This window comes from Microtus oregoni, unplaced genomic scaffold (genome assembly GCF_018167655.1).
Source record: "Microtus oregoni isolate MIOR12 unplaced genomic scaffold, Mior012 000018F_ref0000195, whole genome shotgun sequence".
NCBI classification, from domain to species: domain Eukaryota; kingdom Metazoa; phylum Chordata; class Mammalia; order Rodentia; family Cricetidae; genus Microtus; species Microtus oregoni.
The window spans coordinates 29,704,091-29,722,781 of record NW_024543077.1 but is presented as its reverse complement, the minus strand read 5'-3'; positions in this window follow the sequence as shown (position 1 = coordinate 29,722,781).

Genomic DNA, 18,691 nt, shown 5'->3' with positions numbered 1-18,691 from the left:
CATCCTATTCTTCATCCAAAGCACAGGGTCCTTTGTGTGCACATTGCATTGCACACTCATTTTCCAGTGCAGCCATCCCATTCCCTCAGAGATGGGAAATCCTGAAGACAAACACAGGTCACAGTCATAAAGGAATCACTGTTCCTGTGTAATTGTGGTTATTTTGTAACTGTTGTTAAACAAAAACAGACCATGAATTAGAAAACAATCAGGATATGTTACGGCTTGGAGGGAGCAAAGACAATGTGGACATGATGAAGTTTTAATCTCAAAAATTATTTTGAAAACTTGAAACACACTATATGGTCATGTGCTCCAGAGACTAAGGATTTGTATTAGAGCACAATAAATATTTCTCATGTATTTTCCCTAAAGATGAAGATCTTATCCAGAAAAGTAACAGTCCTGTTAAGCAGGGACACAACATTTTACCCAGATCATCTATTTTTGATGAAATATTGTATATATCGCAATTAGATTTCAAGATAAGGTCAGTCCCATACCCAGATTGCCATTGTCTGTGGACTGCAAACAATGGTCAATCAGGACAATCATACAGCATCACAATTGACTAACTGATTCCACATAAGTAATCTCAGTTGAAGGAGGAAAGCCCTTAACCACAGTGCAACCTCTCACTTCCTGCACTGTGTCTCCACCAGCGTCAAAGTTGATCATTGAATTCAATTCTTATACCAATCCCTCTTCATTTCTAAGTCCCTAATAAAAGCCAGAATGACTAGCAGACACTCATTAACTGCTCTATTTTCCTTTCTCACTGACTAGTGAAGGACAAACCTGGAAGGAGTTGCAGGACTGTCTTCCCAGAACTGGGCAGCAGAGGCGGGATTAGGTAGGTGTTCAAAACAATTCTCAATTACATAGCATGAGGCAAGCCTAATGTATAGGAGACATTGCTCTCTCTACATAGAAATCAACATAACTTGAAAGAAATGAAATGAAACTATCAATGACTTAGAAACACTGGAGAACAGAAACATAGATTACAGCACTCAGGAGGCAGAAGAAGGCAGATATTTGTGAGTTTGAGGCCAGCCTTGTCTACAAGAGCTATTTCCAGGACAGGCTCCAAAGATACAGAGAAACCCTGTCTCAATACACCAAAAAATGCACTTTTAAGATTAAATACAATTTTCTATATGGACTTTAAAAAAGAGTAGGCCCTTTCTTAGGAGAGGGGATGTCATTAACAAGAGACAGATTGATTTTGCCCTTACATATGTTGACTGCTGAGCTCTATAACCTGACACATAGAGTTAGTCAATGGCCTGTTTTTCAAATCTTTGAGCCGACATTACTCTGTAAAGCAAGATCCATCATATTTCCTACCAAAATCAATCTACAGATTGAATACAATGCCCATCAAAATCCCAGCAAATTTCTTCAAAGACTTTGAAAGAACACCACTCAAATTCATATGAAAAACAAAAAACCCAGGATAGCCAAAAAAATTCTATACAATAAAAGAACTTCTGAAAGCCTCACAATCCCTGACTTCAATCAGTACTGAAAACAGCCTGGTATTGTCATAAGAACAGACAGGAAGACAAATGGAGCTGAATAGAAGACACGGATATCAATCCACATATTTCTGAACACCTGATATTTGACCAAAAAGCAAAAAATATCAAGTGGAGAAAAGAAAGCATATTTAACTAGTGGTGCTGGCATAACTGGTTATCAACATGTAGAAAAATGAAAATAGACCCATATCTATCACCATGCACAAACCTCAAGTACAAATGGATCAAAGACCTCAACATAAAGCCAGCTACACTGAAAATTATAGAAGAAAAATTGAGAAGTACACTTGAAGGCATTGGCACAGGGAACCACTTCCTAAATATAACCGCAGTAGCACAGACACTGAGAGAAACAATTAAATGGGACGTCCTGAAACTAAAAAGGTTCGGTAAAGCAAAGGACATGATTAACAAGGCAAAACGACAGCCTACAGAATGGGAAAAGAACATCACTAACCCCACAACAGACAGAGGTCTGATCATCAAAATATACAAAGAACTCAAGATATTGGACACCTGCCGGGCGGTGGTGGTGCAAGCCTTTAATCCCAGCACTTGGGAGGCAGAGGCAGGAGGATCTCTGTGAGTTCAAGACCAGCCTGGTCTACAAGAGCGAGTTCCAGGACAGGCTCCAAAACCACAGAGAAACCCTGTCTCGAAAAAAAAAAAACAAAAAAAAAACAAAAGATATTGGACACCAGAAGAACTCATAATCCAATAAAAAAAAAACAGACCTAAAGGGAGAACTCTCAACAGAGGAATCTAAAGTAGCTGAAAGACACTTAAGGAAATGTTCAATATCGTTAATCAGAGAAATGCAAATCAAAACTCTGAGATTCCATCTACCACCTGAAAGAATGGCCAGGATTAAAAACACCGATGACAACTTATGCTGGAGAGATGGTGAGGAAATGGAAACACTTCTGCATTGCTGGTGGGAATGCAAGCTGGTATAGTCCCTTTGGATGTCAGTGTGGCAATTCCTCAGAAAATTAGGAAACAACCTTTCTCAAGACCCAGTAATACCACTTTTGGGTATGTAACAAAAGGATGCTCAATCGTAACACAAGGACATGTGCTGAACTATCTTCATAGAATCTTGGTTTGTCATAGCCAGAATGTGGAAACAACCTAAATGCCCCTCCATAGAAGAATGGATAAGAAAATGTGTTACATCCAGGTCTACAAGAGCTAGCTCCAGGACAGGCTCCAAAGATACAGAGAAACCCTGTCTCAAAAAACCAAAAAAAAAACAAAAGAAATAAAAGGAATATGTGGAACATTTACACAAAGGAGTGCTATACATAATGACATCTTAAATTTTGCAGGAAAATAAATGGATCTAGAAAACTTTATTTTAAGTGTGGTAACAAAGACACAGAAAGATAATGATCACATGTACTCACTCATAGGTGGTTTTTAAGCATAAAGCAAAGAAAGCCAGCCTACAAACAACTATCCCAGATCTTAGACAAAAATGAGGATGCTAAGAGAGACTTACATACATCTAATCTATATGGGAAGTATAAAGTAGAAAAAGACAAGATCTCCTGAGTAAATTTGGTACATGGAGACCTTGGAAGAGGGTTGAATGTGGGAGTGGAGAGGCAGGGAGTGAAGCAAAGAAAATTGTAGAGCTCAATATATATCAATAAAAAAAGATCGATCATATCTGCAGAGGATAGTTGCCTTATTGCAAATTCAATGTTCCTTGACTCAAGATAACCTTCCTAATCTGGACACCCACACAATCTCATCTGTGTTCATTCACATGACTTTAATTTACACATGCTGGGCAATTACAAACCACTCCTGCTACCACAGTCAGGCCCTTATTCATAGTGGTGGCTGCAACAGCTGATAGCCTATGCTGTGCCCCCTGCAGTGCACACAATAATCCATTCTTCCTATTGTGAGCTGAGGACAGAAGAAATGCTCCATATGCAAATCCTTTTCCTGTGACTGCGTTGGCAGTCAACTACATGGTTCAAATGTGTTATTTCATTTTATTGGTTTTGTTTAAGACAGGGTATCTTTGTAACTTTGGTGCCTTTCCGGGAACTAGCTCTTCTAGACTACACGAGCTTCAATTTCACAGAGAACTGCCTGCCTCTGCCTCCCGAGTGCTTGGATTAAAGGCATGCACCACCACTGCCCAGCAAATGCATAATTTTAAAACTGTGAATTGGTACAGTCATTTAAGAACTTTGATGGTGAGCCAGGCGGTGGTGGCACACGCCTTTAATCCCAGCACTCGGGAGGAAGAGGCAGGTGGATCTCTGTGAGTTCGAGGACAGCATGGTCTACCAGAGTGAGTTACAGGACAGGCTCCAAAGCCACAGAGAAACCCTGTCTCAAAAACCAAAAAAAAAAAAAAAGAACTGTGAAGGTGTAATATAGAGGACACTCAAGGTCACTGTCCAGGAAAGCAACAGACAAGGACCAAAGCCACCTGAGTCAACGTAACAGAAGTTCCATCAGAAACAATATTTCTATCAGGATGGAAATGCAGCTCTTCTAGAATTAATATGCCTTCCCACTGAGAAATCACATCACACACTTAGAAGTTTAATAAAGAAAAGTCTCTTTAATGATGTTATGCATTAATCTGTGTCCAATGCTCAAGGGGAGCTAGGTTAGACAGATTTTGCATTCAATATATTCTGTTATTCATAAGTATCCCTTAGGATAGTGGTCCAGATTATACTCGGAACAATTGAAATAGAAACAGGCAACTTGCCAGTCTAAATATTTAGGCAAAATATTCGCAGACTATTTTCTCAAGTATGCCCGTGATCTGTTACAGCAGGTCATTCTTCACTGACAGGGTTCTTTTTTTTTTTTTTTGATTTTTGAGACAGGGTTTCTCTGTAGAACAGGCTGGCCTCGAACTCACAGAGATCTTCCTGTCTCTGGCTCCCGAGTGCTGGGATTAAAGGTGTGTACCACCGCGACCCGGCTGGCTGACAGGGTTCTAAGGTGAAGATCACAAGGGAGGGGAAAGTCTGGACTGGACAAGTAAAAGATAAAAAAGATAGGGTGGGGAGTTGTTGCAGAAGACACATACCATGCCTAGTAAGCTTCTGAAGAAAAATAGCATCTTTGCTGGCGGTGGTAGTGCACGCCTTTAATCCCTGAACTCAGGGATTTTTCAAGACAGGGTTTCTCAGTACCTGAGGAGCCTGTCCTGGTACTCTAGTAGATCATGCTGGCCTTGAACTCAAAGAAATCCATCAGCCTCTGCCTCAAGAGTGCTGGAATTAGAGGTGTGCACAATCACCGCCTTTAAATCAGTGATGGCTTCTTTGAAATGGTTTGGGGTCAAATATCTGGACAATCCTGGTGAACAGTCATTCTAACAGGCATTCTAATCTCTTCCAGCCCTAATTAGCATATACTTACATTTTGGGTGTTTTAGACGCAGTTCTCCCTCTGATAAATTCTACTTTGTGGGACTTAATTATTTTTTTTATTATATATTTATTATGTATACAATATTCTGCCTCTGTGTATGCCTGCAGACCAGAAGAGGGCACCAGACCTCATTACAGATGGTTGTGAGCCACCATGTAGTTGCTGGGAATTGAACTCAGGACCTTTGTAAGAGCAGGCAATGCTCTTACCCTCTGAGCCATCTCTCCAGCCCCCGATTTAATTATTTTTTAAGCATTGGTCAATCTATTGTATCACCAATTCTACTCTTCAACATTATGATACAGTAGTGGAAAGCTACACAACACGTGAGATGCCTTTCATAACCTAAATTACATATATTATTTATATATAAATTTATATATATTATTTATATATAAATTCAGATTATATTTAAATCTTAAATGCAGAGTGCTTGATATTGAGAAGATACTGGAGAAACGAGGCTTCTCTGAGTTTCGCAACTTGTATCCATAAATGCATGAACCCTGTTGACGATGACTACAAAGGAGTTTGGGAGCTTCCTGCTCTCAATACTCTAAGGTGATGAAACCACAGAGCAAAGTTATTCAGAGGCCTGCCCCTAGGCCCATGAGTTACCAGGGACCATGAGGGACTTCACATACAGGGAATATGGCGGCAGGTTCCCACCCAGACCCATGGAGGTAACAACATAGTATTTTCTGCACCTCGCCCTCTGCTCCTCCCCATCAGGAGACAGCGTTCCTTCACTCACCATGTTGTGCTTCTCCATTTTGCCAAAGTTCTCAGCTCATCATCTCCCTGCAACAGCAACTTCACCCGAGAACAGGAATCCACTGGTGCCAGCTCCTATTCAAAGCTAAGCCTGAAGGCGGCTGCCTGGAAGAGACCTGCACTGCTTCTGACTGACAGGTCATCTGGAGTGCTGATTGGCTAGTGAGTCCTGAGTGGCTAGAGCACCACCCATAGGGGTACAGTGTGCTTAAAGAGACAGAATACTGGTTTCTGTCCAATCCATTCACCCCAACAGAGAACTTCTCCAGATCTGAGAACATACGCATTTAATAGTACTTGCCCCTGGCTACAAAAGCAGTCAATGTCTTCTTGCACTTCTAGGAAGTTTCCCTTTTTCTTCCAGCACACTGTGTGACTTGTACGGTGCAGTGTGCTAGGTGGGTGGAGCAATTCCTGTCCCACGGAGGTAAGGATGCCTGGAATAATAAGAACTAAAGAGAGTTTTAAAATTACAAAATGAAATATTTGTTCTGTGGCTTCATTCTGAGGTCAGATGAACTGACGGTACTTTTTATATGGTTTTTAAGATGTGGTTCTTCCGTTTCTCTTTTCTGTTGTGTGAAATTCCTGTGAAAACTATTGAAAAGTATCTTTAGTTCATGTGACCTCAGCTGGAAGCCACAGAACAATCATCTTTTGTTACCTTAAAGTTATCTTTAGCTGTTAATATTCTGTGCACCTGTCCCCATGAAGTACAAGAAATCACTGCATACAGCTAGCACAGCACAGTTTACAGTACAAGCTAGCTAATTACATTGTGTCCTGGAGGAAAAGGGGAAATTTCCTATGGAGTGTAAGATTGTGACAGTGTCTCCTTTTGGAGCAAGGGGCAAGTGCTATTGAAATGCAAAGCTTGGCCAATCTAGAAAAGATCTTTGACTGGGGTGGAAGGAATGGCCAGGAACTACTGTACTGTGTCTTTAAGCACACTGTAGCCCTGTGGACAGTGTTCTTGCCACTCAGACCGCACCAGCCAATCAGGCCCTCCAGGTCACCTGCCAGTCAGCAACAGTGCAGGGCTCTTCCGGGCACCCGCCTTCAGACTCAGCTTTGTGGAGGAGCTTGTGCCAGTTGTCTCCTGTGCTGTGGTGAAGTTGCTGCTGCAGCGAGATGATGAACTGAGAGCTTTGGCAATCTGGGGAAACACAACATGGTGAGCAGGGGAATGCTGTCTCCAGATGGGGAGGAGCAAAATGTGAGGTGCGGGAGACAGCCAGGTGCATCCTTGTGCATTGGTGTGGAAACCTGCCGCCATATTCACTGCCTAGTGAAGTCCCATGTGGTCCTGTTAATTCATAGACCTAATGCTGTGGGCTTAATCTGCTTAGCGAATTGGGAGCAGGGTGCTGTGTGTACAAACATCTTTCTTCTCAACTTCAATACGTCATACTCAGATAGGCCTTATTTCTCCAGTATCTTCTCAAAATTGAGCACTTTGCATTTCAATTTACACACAATATCCACTTGTGTTTAACTTGTGAATGGTATCAAGGCATCTCACCTGTACGTAGCACTGCACTTCTAAGATGCCACGTAGAAGAGTTGAATTGCTGATATAAAGGATTTTCCAATGCCTTGGAAATAGTTCAGTCTTACAAAGTAGAATTAGCTGAGAGAGGACTGCCTCTAAATCACCCAGATGATAAATATGTTTTATTCAGGGCTGTTAGAGATTAGGATGCTAGGGCACACTTTGTTCAACTGGATTGTACAGATATTTAGCTCCAAACTACTACAGAGAAGCCACCACTGATTTAAAACCAGACACCAGGTGTTGTTCTTTTTTTAAAAATGCTCCAAGATCCCCACGGCAGTAGGCAGCAGAAATGCTGTAAGTCCAAATTGTGGCGGCAGGTCATGTGGTGGCAGGCAGTGGGCTCTGGGAGCAGCCAGTCCCAGGCAGAAATGGCTGCCGGTCCCAGAGTGGTGGCCTGAGCGGTGGCAGAGGGCCGTGTGACGGCAGACAGTGGGCCCCAGGGAGCAGCCAGTCCCAGGCAGAGACGGCTGCTGGTCCCTGAGCAATGGCTGGTTCCAGGCAGGGAGACCCATGGCAGGCAGGCAGAAGACAGAAACATGGATAGACACGACATGCAGGGTGAGGTTGAATGTTTATTCAGGGGGTTATGGAGGAGGAAGGGTAAGGGGGGACAGAGAGAGAGAGAGAGAGAGAGAGAGAAGAGGAGAAAGAGACAGAGAAGGGGGGAAAGAGAGAAGTGGGGAGAGAGGCAGAAGCAAAGCTACCTCTCCGAGAGGAAGATGGAAAAGAGAGCTAGCTCAGGCTGGAAGCTGATGATCAGCCTGCCTCAGCGGATGGGGAGGGGAATGGGTGTGGCTTGTCTCTTAAAGGGACCAAAACCATAACATTCCCAGGTCTTCCTTATAATAAAAAGCACGCATGTCAAGGAAGCAGAAAAGGAAGGGCCCAAGATGGCAGCGGGCAGGTCAGAGGTAATGGGAGTGGGCATGGCTTGTCCCTTAAAGGGACAGGAAAGCACAACATTCCCAGGTCTTCCTTATAATAAAAAGCAGGAGACCAGGCAGCACAGCCCAAAGGAACTGAGGCAGCGAACTCTCAAGACTGCTTCCAGCTGATTTGGGGCGTCGTCTTTTGGGGGGGCTTGAGAGAAGGCTGGGTGCTGGTCACATCCTGGCATAGCTGGTCTCTTTGCTTCTGACCGATGTCTGTGGTGGCTGATTGTTGGCGTCGTCTTTGGGGGAGGGCGAGAGAAGGCTGGGTGCTGGTCACATCCTGGCATAGCTGGTCTCTTTGCTTCTGACCGATGTCTGTGGTATGGGAATGTCTGGTGTCTGTAAGGTATTGGCAGAACCAAGAACAAAGTTAAATTAAGGGAAAAAAATTTTAGGACCAGGGAATTGAGGGGGATGTATCTGACCTGTTTAAAGTGGATTCTTTAATTCGGCTCCCGGAACTCACGAGAACTCCTTGGCTTTGTGAAAACAGAAGTTTTAGAGATATAATGACTGTAGCATAAGAGATAAATTTGGTTTGAAATTTGTTTGGTGAGGTCACCTTGCAAAACCTCTCACCAGTTTAAAATATATGTATTATTATGTATAGAAAGAGTGAACAGGAATTGGGCAATGTGGACAACTCTGATGGGCCCTATCAGAGACATGCCATTGCTCAAAACACATTTAACAGAGTTAGCATGAGGAGTTTAGTGAAAACCAAGTGAAGAGGCAGGGTAAAACCAGGAGAGTGTGGTTACGTGATATGGCCCTCAGCCAAGATGGCAACCGCCACATGTAGTCTCTGTTGGAGAGCCTGCCATGCTATAACAAAAGCCGCAGAGGGGAGGGGCAAAATGCTGGAACAGAAAAAATAGGCCATTTAAATTTTTTTAAGGTAGTTGGGGCCATTTTGGATAGAGACTGATAAGTGTGAGGCATTTAAGGCATGAGGCCAGAGTGATAGGTCTGGATCGCTTGGCTCCCATGATCAAGGCCATGAAAACACCCGCAAAAACCGTGGCACCTCAAGCCTACAATGAGAACAGCTCCCCGTTAAGGCAAGACGCAGATGGCACGAACACCCAGGCCCTGTGAACAGGCGTCCGAGCTCACAGGGGGGGTGCTATAACCTGGCTGAATCGACTCGAGCCTCCGACGGGAGAGGGATTCCCGGGCAGGAGGGATTCAGCCAAGGTCAGGCCGCACCGTAGCGGCATGCTGCACCGTAGCAGCAGTTACGACGAAAGGAAGGAAGAAAAGGAATGAAAAAAGAAAAACAGGGAGAACTGGAGACCCTGGGCCTCCAGGCATGGGTGAGCTGAGGGGCTGGCTAAGGCCAGCTGTCTGAGGCACAGGCTTAGCACAGGAGACAAGCTGAATTGAATGCCAGCGAAGGGAACAACCGAGGCCCTGAAAGCCTGCGGTTGGAGGTCCCCCCATCCCTAAAAACTGTGAAGGGTTGCCGGGAGCTCAACGGTCAATCCCTTGGGTTAAAAGAGATGGTTAAGCTAGCCGAGATGGGGACACTCACGATTAGTTGATTTGTTGTTTGGAGGAGCTGCGTCCAGGCAGATGGAACACGTGGGTCATTGTAGAGAAGGTCCTCGAGTCCTGATTCTGCCCCAGGAGGGAGCTCAGAGTCCCAGAAGGTGCCTACAGCCGGAACTCTGGCCCCAGGTGAAAGTCTGGGGCGGGCGAATCATCCGAGTCACGTGGCACCAAAATGTTGTTCTTTTTTAAAAAATGCTCCAAGATCCCCGCGGCAGTAGGCAGCAGACATGCTGTAGGTCCTAAATGGTGGTGGCGGGCCAGGTGGTGGCAGGCAGCGGGCCCCAGGCAGAGACGGCTGCTGGTCCCCGAGCAATGGCTGGTTCCAGGCAGGGAGACACATGGCGGGCAGGCAGAAGACAAAAACATGGATAGACACGACATGCAGGGTGAGGTTGAATGTTTATTCAGGGGGTTATGGAGGAGGAAGGGTGAAGTGGGGGACAGAGAAAGAGAGAGAGAGAGAGAGAGAGAGAGAAGAGGAGAAAGAGACAGAGAAGGGGGGAAAGAGAGAAGTGGGGAGAGAGGCAGAAGCAAAGCTACCTCTCCGAGAGGAAGATGGAAAAGAGAGCGAGCTCAGGCTGGAAGCTGAAGATCAGCCTGCCTCAGCGGATGGGGAGGAGAATGGGTGTGGCTTGTCTCTTAAAGGGACCAAAACCATAACATTCCCAGGTCTTCCTTATAATAAAAAGCACGCATGTCAAGGAAGCAGAAAAGGAAGGGCCCAAGATGGCAGCGGGCAGGTCAGAGGTAATGGGAGTGGGCATGGCTTGTCCCTTAAAGGGACAGGAAAGCACAACACCAGGTACATCCCCATATAAAAAAAAAAACCTCTAGCAAGCTTTTCAAGGATGCTTTACAGTTTCCTAAACAACCTTAAGTCCTGATGAGTCTCAAAGTTCCAGTTTTCTTCTTAAGAAAAGCACAGTTCTTCCAGATGGGCAATAGGACACCAGGTGACATATTTGAAATGAAAAACATTGTTGTGAGAAGGAGTTACCTGAACAATCAAGGGTTTTATTTATTCCCTCAGGCAGGGATAAGGGACATTCCTAGGAGATCTAGGAACAGCCTTGGGGCTAAGCCTTGTGAGTTTCCCTAAGACCTCAAGTATTGATAATAAAACAGAGCTTCTTCTCTAAAACCAGGAATATGCTTTGGAGAGCTGGTAATGGTCTGGTGCCAAGGCCTTTGTGGACGGGTTCCTTTAGGTCCTAAGATCCCAACCCTTTCACCATATGAGCTATCTTTATCAGTTCCCAGGACCCTGTGCTCTTAGTAAAGTTTTTTTTTTGTTTGTTTGTTTTTGAGACAGCGTTTCTCTGTAGCTTTTTGGTTCCTGTCCTGAAACTAGCTCTTGTAGACCAGGCTGGCCTCGAACTCACAGAGATCCGCCTGCCTCTGCCTCACAGAGGTCCGCCTGCCTCTGCCTCCCAAATGCTGGGATTAAAGGCTTTAGCCACCACCTCCCGGCAGTAAAGTTCTTGAGATAACCTGTGTTCCAATTAAGTAGAATTGTCTACTAACCTCCTTCCAAATTCTTATGATATTGTTTACTGACTTCTTATACTTCTCCCATTGCCTTCCTTTTCTTCTCTGGAAGTATCCAAGATGCTATTCTTCTTATACTCCTTTTATTAAAATTTTTAGAAACAGTGTTTCTCTGTAGGACTTGTCCTACATTACACCTTTAAAATCTTAAATGATTCTACCACTAGTTTCAAAGTTATAAATTTGAGTTATGAAACTGAATATCCATTGCAGGTAAAGGAAAAGGATTTGCATGTGGACAGTGGTTTCTACCTCAGTCCAGAATAGAAGCAACAGATGGATAGACTTCACCTTAATTTGCCTGTTTTTTTTTTCATTTATCTAGTTTTTTTTATCTCCAGAATTCCTTCAGCGTGCATTCTTTTACATGCTTCATGCTTCCATCAAGGAGTTGCAGATAGGAAGTGGAATGCCTGGGCAGAGAGAGGAATATAAGTTGGTATGAGAGAGGAGCTGAGGATTGAGTGTTTTGAAGAAACAGCATTCAGTCTGAGGACTTACAGAGACAGGATACCCCATTTGGTGAGTCTAACAACATTTATCTAGGGATTCCCTTGGAGGGGATGCTGAGGCTAAGGAAATGTTAGATTAAGATGAATGAAGACAAAACCATAGGTAGACCTAGAGGATGAAAGGTCAATAGAAAACAGCCTGAGTTTATTTCTCAGCCAGCATATATACTAAACACAGTCAAAAGGCAGATCAAAAAGCAGTACAGTCGCCGGGCAGTGGTGGTGCACGCCTTTAATCCCAGCACTTGGGAGGCAGAGGCAGGCGGATGTCTGTGAGTTCGAGACCAGCCTGGTCTACAAGAGCTAGTTTCAGGACAGGCTCCAAAACCACAGAGAAACCCTGTCTCGAAAAAACAAAAAAAAGAAAAAAAGGAAAAAAAAGCAGTACAGTCTGCTCCGTACCTCCCTGCACTGTGCTTGGAGGCTGCTCAAACCTGTGAATTAACTGGTTCAGCTCGGCAGCTTCTAATCACTAACAAGGAGTGCCCCTGGCTGGCCTATACTAGCCCAAATCTTAATAGAAAAAAATAGTCTTTTTCAGCTGAGCAAAATGCTTTTTCTGCTGAGAAACACAGATGTTACTCACAGCCCGCAAGGTTACTGGAAGAACAGCAGACATGCTTGAACACAAATGGAATCTTTGTGTCTGAAATGACGCCAGATGGAAACCGAGTCACATGTGGGCTCCCATATTGGACTGCGAATTTCATAAAGTTAAGAACTAGTGGCTGGATGCTGGGCTTCTCTAATCTTTCAGCTTTCAGACCTACTATCTGACTACAGATTTTATGAATAAGATCAATTTTCACTACATCTAAAATCTAATTTTCAAAAGGGGTTCTTCTTAATTCCTGTTCATGCTTTTGGGTCTAAATCTCTATCAAGTAACTTAAAATTTAGTTTTTGAATTCTGTATATAAATAAAAAACTATGCTCCTTTAAACTCTTTGAGCTTTACTAGATACAGCACTTAAAAGGTTTTCTAGTAAACCATGATCATTCTTAGCAGTGACCATTAAAATCTTAAACAGGGGCTTAGGGCCACACACCATTGATTCCTCCTAGAGTGTGGTATGCCACTAAACTGACTACCCTCCAAAAGTCAGCTTTGGGCTCTGTATAATTCAGGACAAGTCCAAGATTACTATCTAAGATGGTCCTCATGTACTACACTAGCCAGAACTTGAGATAATTCCTCCACTTTCCCATTACACAAAGACTGGACAAGAGATAATACAGGCAATGCTCCCATGAATGAAATTATCCTAAGTTTATTTCAGGGACCCTTATAGATGCCATTGCCCATAGATATCAAAAAATAATTTTTAAAACATGGTTCCCATATTTCCAAGAGTTGGGGGGAAGCAGTTTGGTCATGTCTTAGGTCATGATTTATGTCATCATTGAGGTGGAGGTGGTAACAAGTTACTATGGGTAATGGTAAAATATATAAACAAAGGAGCTTATATTCAGTTATCTTGTTCTGAGAAGAAAAATGGAAGACGTATAAATTATAGGATAAATGATGGATTACTCAATACACTTTAAAAAAACAATTATTTTTATTAAATATTTTACATTAGTTTGGCTTTTGTATATTAATACATATTTGAGGTTATTTTTGTTATATTATAGATGTTTCTAATCTTATTTAACATATTTGTGTATTCATGCAAATTCAAAATTATTTTTTGATAAAACATTCTGTAAATATATTTCTACTCTTATGTATTGTGGTGTGCCCAATAAGTCACTTTACGATGTAAAACAAATCTCTCGTCCTTAAAATTACTATTATAAGCTATTTAAATTAATAAAATTACAGGTTAATAGTTACATATTATACTTATGGTCATGTTAGGGAGTCTTTCAAGGTGAAACCAAAAGACATTTCATTTCCATTTTTTTCATGATAGGGTTCCTTTCTATTACTCTGGTTTTCCTGGAAATCACTTTGTAGACCAGCCTGGCCTGGAGCACACTGAGATCAACGTTCTTCTCCCACACAAGTACTGGGATTAAAGACATGACCATTACTCCCTGGCCAAAAATACATTGTAAATAAGTCATCAAACATTTTCTGTAGTAATAAGGGCAACGGCAGGGCTGCGTCCCCAGCACCCCAGCCACCCGCACGGCTAGCTTATGCCCGAAATAACAACACACAAACTGTATTCATTTAATCACTGCTTGGCCCATTTTATTGGTTAAAGGATAGGTGGGAGGAGTAAACAGAACAGAACGCTAGGAGGAAGAGGAAGTGAGCTCAGAGTCTCGACAGCTCTGCTCTCTGGAGCAGATGCCTGAGAGAGACGCCATACTCCCAGCTCCCAGGCAGACACACGCCATGAAGCTCCGACCCAGGATGGACTAGGCTAGAATCTTCCCGGTAAGACCGGTTCTCACAGATTATTAGAGATGGGTTGATCGGGATATCAGAATTAGCCAGAAAGGGCTAGAGCTAAAGGGCCAAGGCAGTTCCTTTATTAGCCAATGACCTTCCTCTATCAATTTTCTATCCAAAATATGGCATTTAAGATGTTATGATTATATAAGGCTTTTATGGCAAGACATGTCTGTTCCTGACAACACAAATCTACTTCAGAGAAATGATGGCTATCATAGAAATGACTAAATGTAGTTAACTTTCTTGCGGATAAGAGTTAGGCTCTGGCAAGAAACTACCCTTTGAGTTAACTACTGACAGTATATGGTCCAAGTTAGATAGGCAGGACACGGAAGAATGTGACAGCTGAGCATTGCCATGGCAAAGCAGGACAATCCTTCAAAATTCCTGCTTTACAGAAACTTGCTCATATCTTCTATGTTTACAGGCTAAAGTTAAAAGTCCAACAATACAATGGAATCTTGGGTGACTGTCCAGGCTGTCAGTTGTTTTTGTCATTTCTTGGTTTTTTAAAATTGTTTATATTGAGGTATATATTTTTCTCTGCTCTCTTCCCTTCCTCCCCTCTTCTACCTTCTCCCATGATATCCATGCTCGCAATTAGTTCAAAAGATTCTGTCTTTTTCTACTTTCCGTCTAGATTAGATCCATGTATGTCTGTCTTAGATTCCTCTTAGTTATCTAGGTTCTCTTGGGTTGAGAATTGTAGGCTGGTTTTCTTTGCTTTAGGTCTAAAAGCCACTTATGAGTGAGGACATTGTATGTTTGTCTTTCTGGGTCTGGGTTACCTCACTCAATATGATGTGTTGATGCATAAATTTGCCTGCAATTTCCAAATGTCATTATTTTTTTTTCCTGCTGTGTGGTACTCCATTGTGTAAATACAGCACATTTTCCTCATTCATTCTTTGGTCAGGGAGTGTTTAGGTTGTTACCAGGCTAATACTGATAAGGATATAGCTGCACACATGCCCTTGCCGTATGATTGAGAATCAGTTTTTATACCCATAAGTGCTATTGCTAGGTCTTGAGGTAGGTTGTGTCCTAATTTTCAGAGAAAGCACCATTCTGAATTCTAAATTGATTGTACCAGTTTGCATGCCCACCAGCAATGTAGAAGTTTTCCTTTCACCCCACATCCTCTCCAGCATAAACTGTCCTCAGTGTTTTTGATCTTGGCTATTCTTTCAGGTTTAAGGTGGGATCTCAGAGTTGCTTTTACATTTCTTTACTGGCTAAGGATGTTGAGCATTTCCTTAAGTGTCTTTCAGTCATTTTATAGTCATCTGTTGAGAGTTCTCTGTTTAAGTCTGTGCAATTTTTCCCCCATTGGCTTATTTGTTTTTCTGATAACCAGTTCCTTGAGCTTTTTATATATGTTGGAATCAGCCATCTGTTTGAAGTGGGGTTGAAGAAGACCTTTTTCTATCTTGTAGGCTGCCATTTTATTAAACATTTCTTCTGCTTTTCAGAATGTTCTCAGTTTTAGGTGGTCCCATCTATTAAATATTGCTATTATTATTATTGTTATTGTTATTATTATTATTATTGTTATTTCATGCTGCTGGGGTTATATTTAGAAAGTGGTCTCCTGTACCAATGTGTTCAAGTGTACTTCCCACTTTCACTTCTCTGAAGTTCAGTGTGATTGTTTTTATGTTTTGATCTATTTGGACTTGAGATTTCTGCATGGAGATAGATGAACACTATACTTTCTGTTTACTCAGGTAGTATTATATCCTTCTCAGGTCTCTAATGGAGTTAAATACTAGATAATTGTGGTTCTCTCTTTATTACCAGATTGAAGCAAATCAGAAACTAGCATGAAATATGTAAGGTTAAGAGATATAAAAAGTTTATTTTAGGTTGGGATAAAAACTGCTTTAGTTACAACACTTGGACTTACCTAGATAGGATAGATAATAAAGTATTTTCTCTAAATTTACCAAATACAAATGTATTGTTCATTGTTTCCTATATATATTTGTATATAGTTGTTGTATGTTTTGTATATAGCTTTACTGTGTTAGTTAAATTCTTCACTTTTATTTAGTAAGAAAGGGGAAAAGGTATGACATTTTGATCATGTTCTCATAATAAAGCTTGCTTGGAGTCAGGACACAGCTAACAACAACCTGACTGAGAATTACCCTAGAGGTTTGAAGGACTTTGGCCAGGTAGGAGTCAGAATTATTAAGACAGGCTTGAGGAAGACATGGGCTCTTTTCTTGCATGGAGAAATTGAAGAGATAGTAGTCTCCAGTGGCTGATCATTTGGTTTTCTGATCTTTCAAGTTCTTACCCTGCTGTCTGATGCCTGAGTCTTATTTTATATTATTTCAGTTTAGTTTAGTTTTTCTGAGACAAGGTTTCTCAGGGGCTTTGGATTTTGTCCTGGAACTCAATTTTGTAGCCCAGGCTGGCCTTGATATCACAGAGATCTGCCTGCCTCCTAAGTGCTGGAATTAATCAATTAGATTAAAGCTTCAGTAGGGATAGAGCTATTTAAGTAAGCCCTTGGGGGAAAAAGCCTCACCAGTCATTGGTGGTGCATTCTGTGAGTTCAAGGCCAGTCTGGTCTATGAGAGCTAGTTCCAAGAAAGGCTCCAAAGCTACAGAGAAACCCTGTCTCAAGAAACACAAAACAAAACGAACAAACAAACAAAATATGTAGCCCTTGTACCTGAGAGAGAACCACAGGATTTGGCATTTGCTCTGATGAATTTTCATCTTTCTTTGACCCAATCTTCCCTCATTTGTCCTCATTCCTCTCTTTCATTAGTCCTTTGTTTCTTCTTCTTTTTTTTACCTTGACTGCAGTGCTTCCTTCCACCATTCATCTCAGTCTCACATTTCCCCAAAAACTCTCTTCTTTGTTTACCTTTAGAATCCCATACATATCAACAAAACATGGTGTCTTGTTTTAGTTAGGGATTCTGCTGTTGGGATGAAACACCATGACCAGAAAGCAAAATGGGGTGAAAAGGGCTTAGTTGGCTTATATTTCCAAATTGTTGTTCACTATTAAAGAATACCAGGGAAGGAACTCAAGGAGGGCAGGATCCTTGAGTCAAAATTTGATGGAAATATGATGGGGGCATGCTTCTTCCTTTCTTACCTCACATGACTTACTCATCCTCTCTTCTTATAGAACCAGCACAGGGACTGCACAACTCTCAATGGGCTGAGCCCTCTGCCATTGATCGGTCATTGAGAGAATGCCTCATTTCTGAATCCCGTGGAGGCATTTTTTTTCCCTGAGGCTCCCTAATCTCTGATATCTTTAGGTCATTGTCAAGTAGACATGGAAAACCAGCCCACATACATGGTACAACAAGTTAAATTAAGCCTATGCAGGATCCATATAAAGCCTGGATATAGAAACCCAGTATGAGGAAAGCGGTCTCAAAAGCTGTCAAATGAGTTAAAGTACACCCCACATATACACACACACAGTCTTAGGAGTCCCACAAAACACCAAAGTATGAACTGATCACATATATGCAAAACATTTAGCACAGGCCCCTAGAGGATCACGAGTCTCTGTAAGCACTAATAATTCCTGCTTAGTTGATTCTGTGGGCTGTGTTAACCTAGTGTCCTCAACCAAGGTAGGGGTTGGTTGCTATGATACCAGGGTCTCCTTAGCTCCTCTTATTGTTTGAATGCCTGTGTCTGCACCTGGTGCTTTCATTTCCTGGAACAGGCCAGTCTGATAACAAGTGGATGAGGTAGCATTCTATGAGAATAGCAGAATATCATGAGACATCATTTCATGGACTTTTTTCCTATCTTGTTTGGTTCTATCATAGACCTGTAGTGTAGAGAGCTTAAGGTCTTGGTCATCCAATTAGGATGGGCATTGTCTCCCTCTAATGGAATGGGCCTGAAGTTACACAAGTTATTTGTTGTTTACTCCACAAGTTCTGGGGATCAAATAACTCAAAATATCTTGTAAGCAGGACTATATGTAGAGTGAAGGTACTGTTGCTGGGTTGGTGTCTCTTTCCCAAAATTGAATACTTTGCCTGGTTAGAGAAGACTCAACAGGCTTCTTATCCCCCTTTCTTAAAAGTCCTTGCTAGGGGCATTTTCATACAATCCAATGAATATTTACTGTATTAGGTACAATACCAACTCCCAAATGTGCCCCAATTCCTGTAGTTTTCCCCATTCCATCTACATCCAAACTGGGTGTATTGACTCATGCCTTTAAGCTCAGACCTTCAAAAGCAGAGGCAGGTATATTTTTCTCTGAGTTAAATGCCAGACATGTCTATGCAATCAGGTCCAGGACAGGATAGTAAGACCCTATCATCCAGGAAGTGGTGATGCATGCCTTTAATCCCAGCAATCAGGAGGCAGAGTCAGGTGGGTCTCTGTGAGTTTGAGTCCAGCCTGTTCTATGAGAGCTAGTTCCAGGACAGGCTCCAAAGCTACAGAGAAAC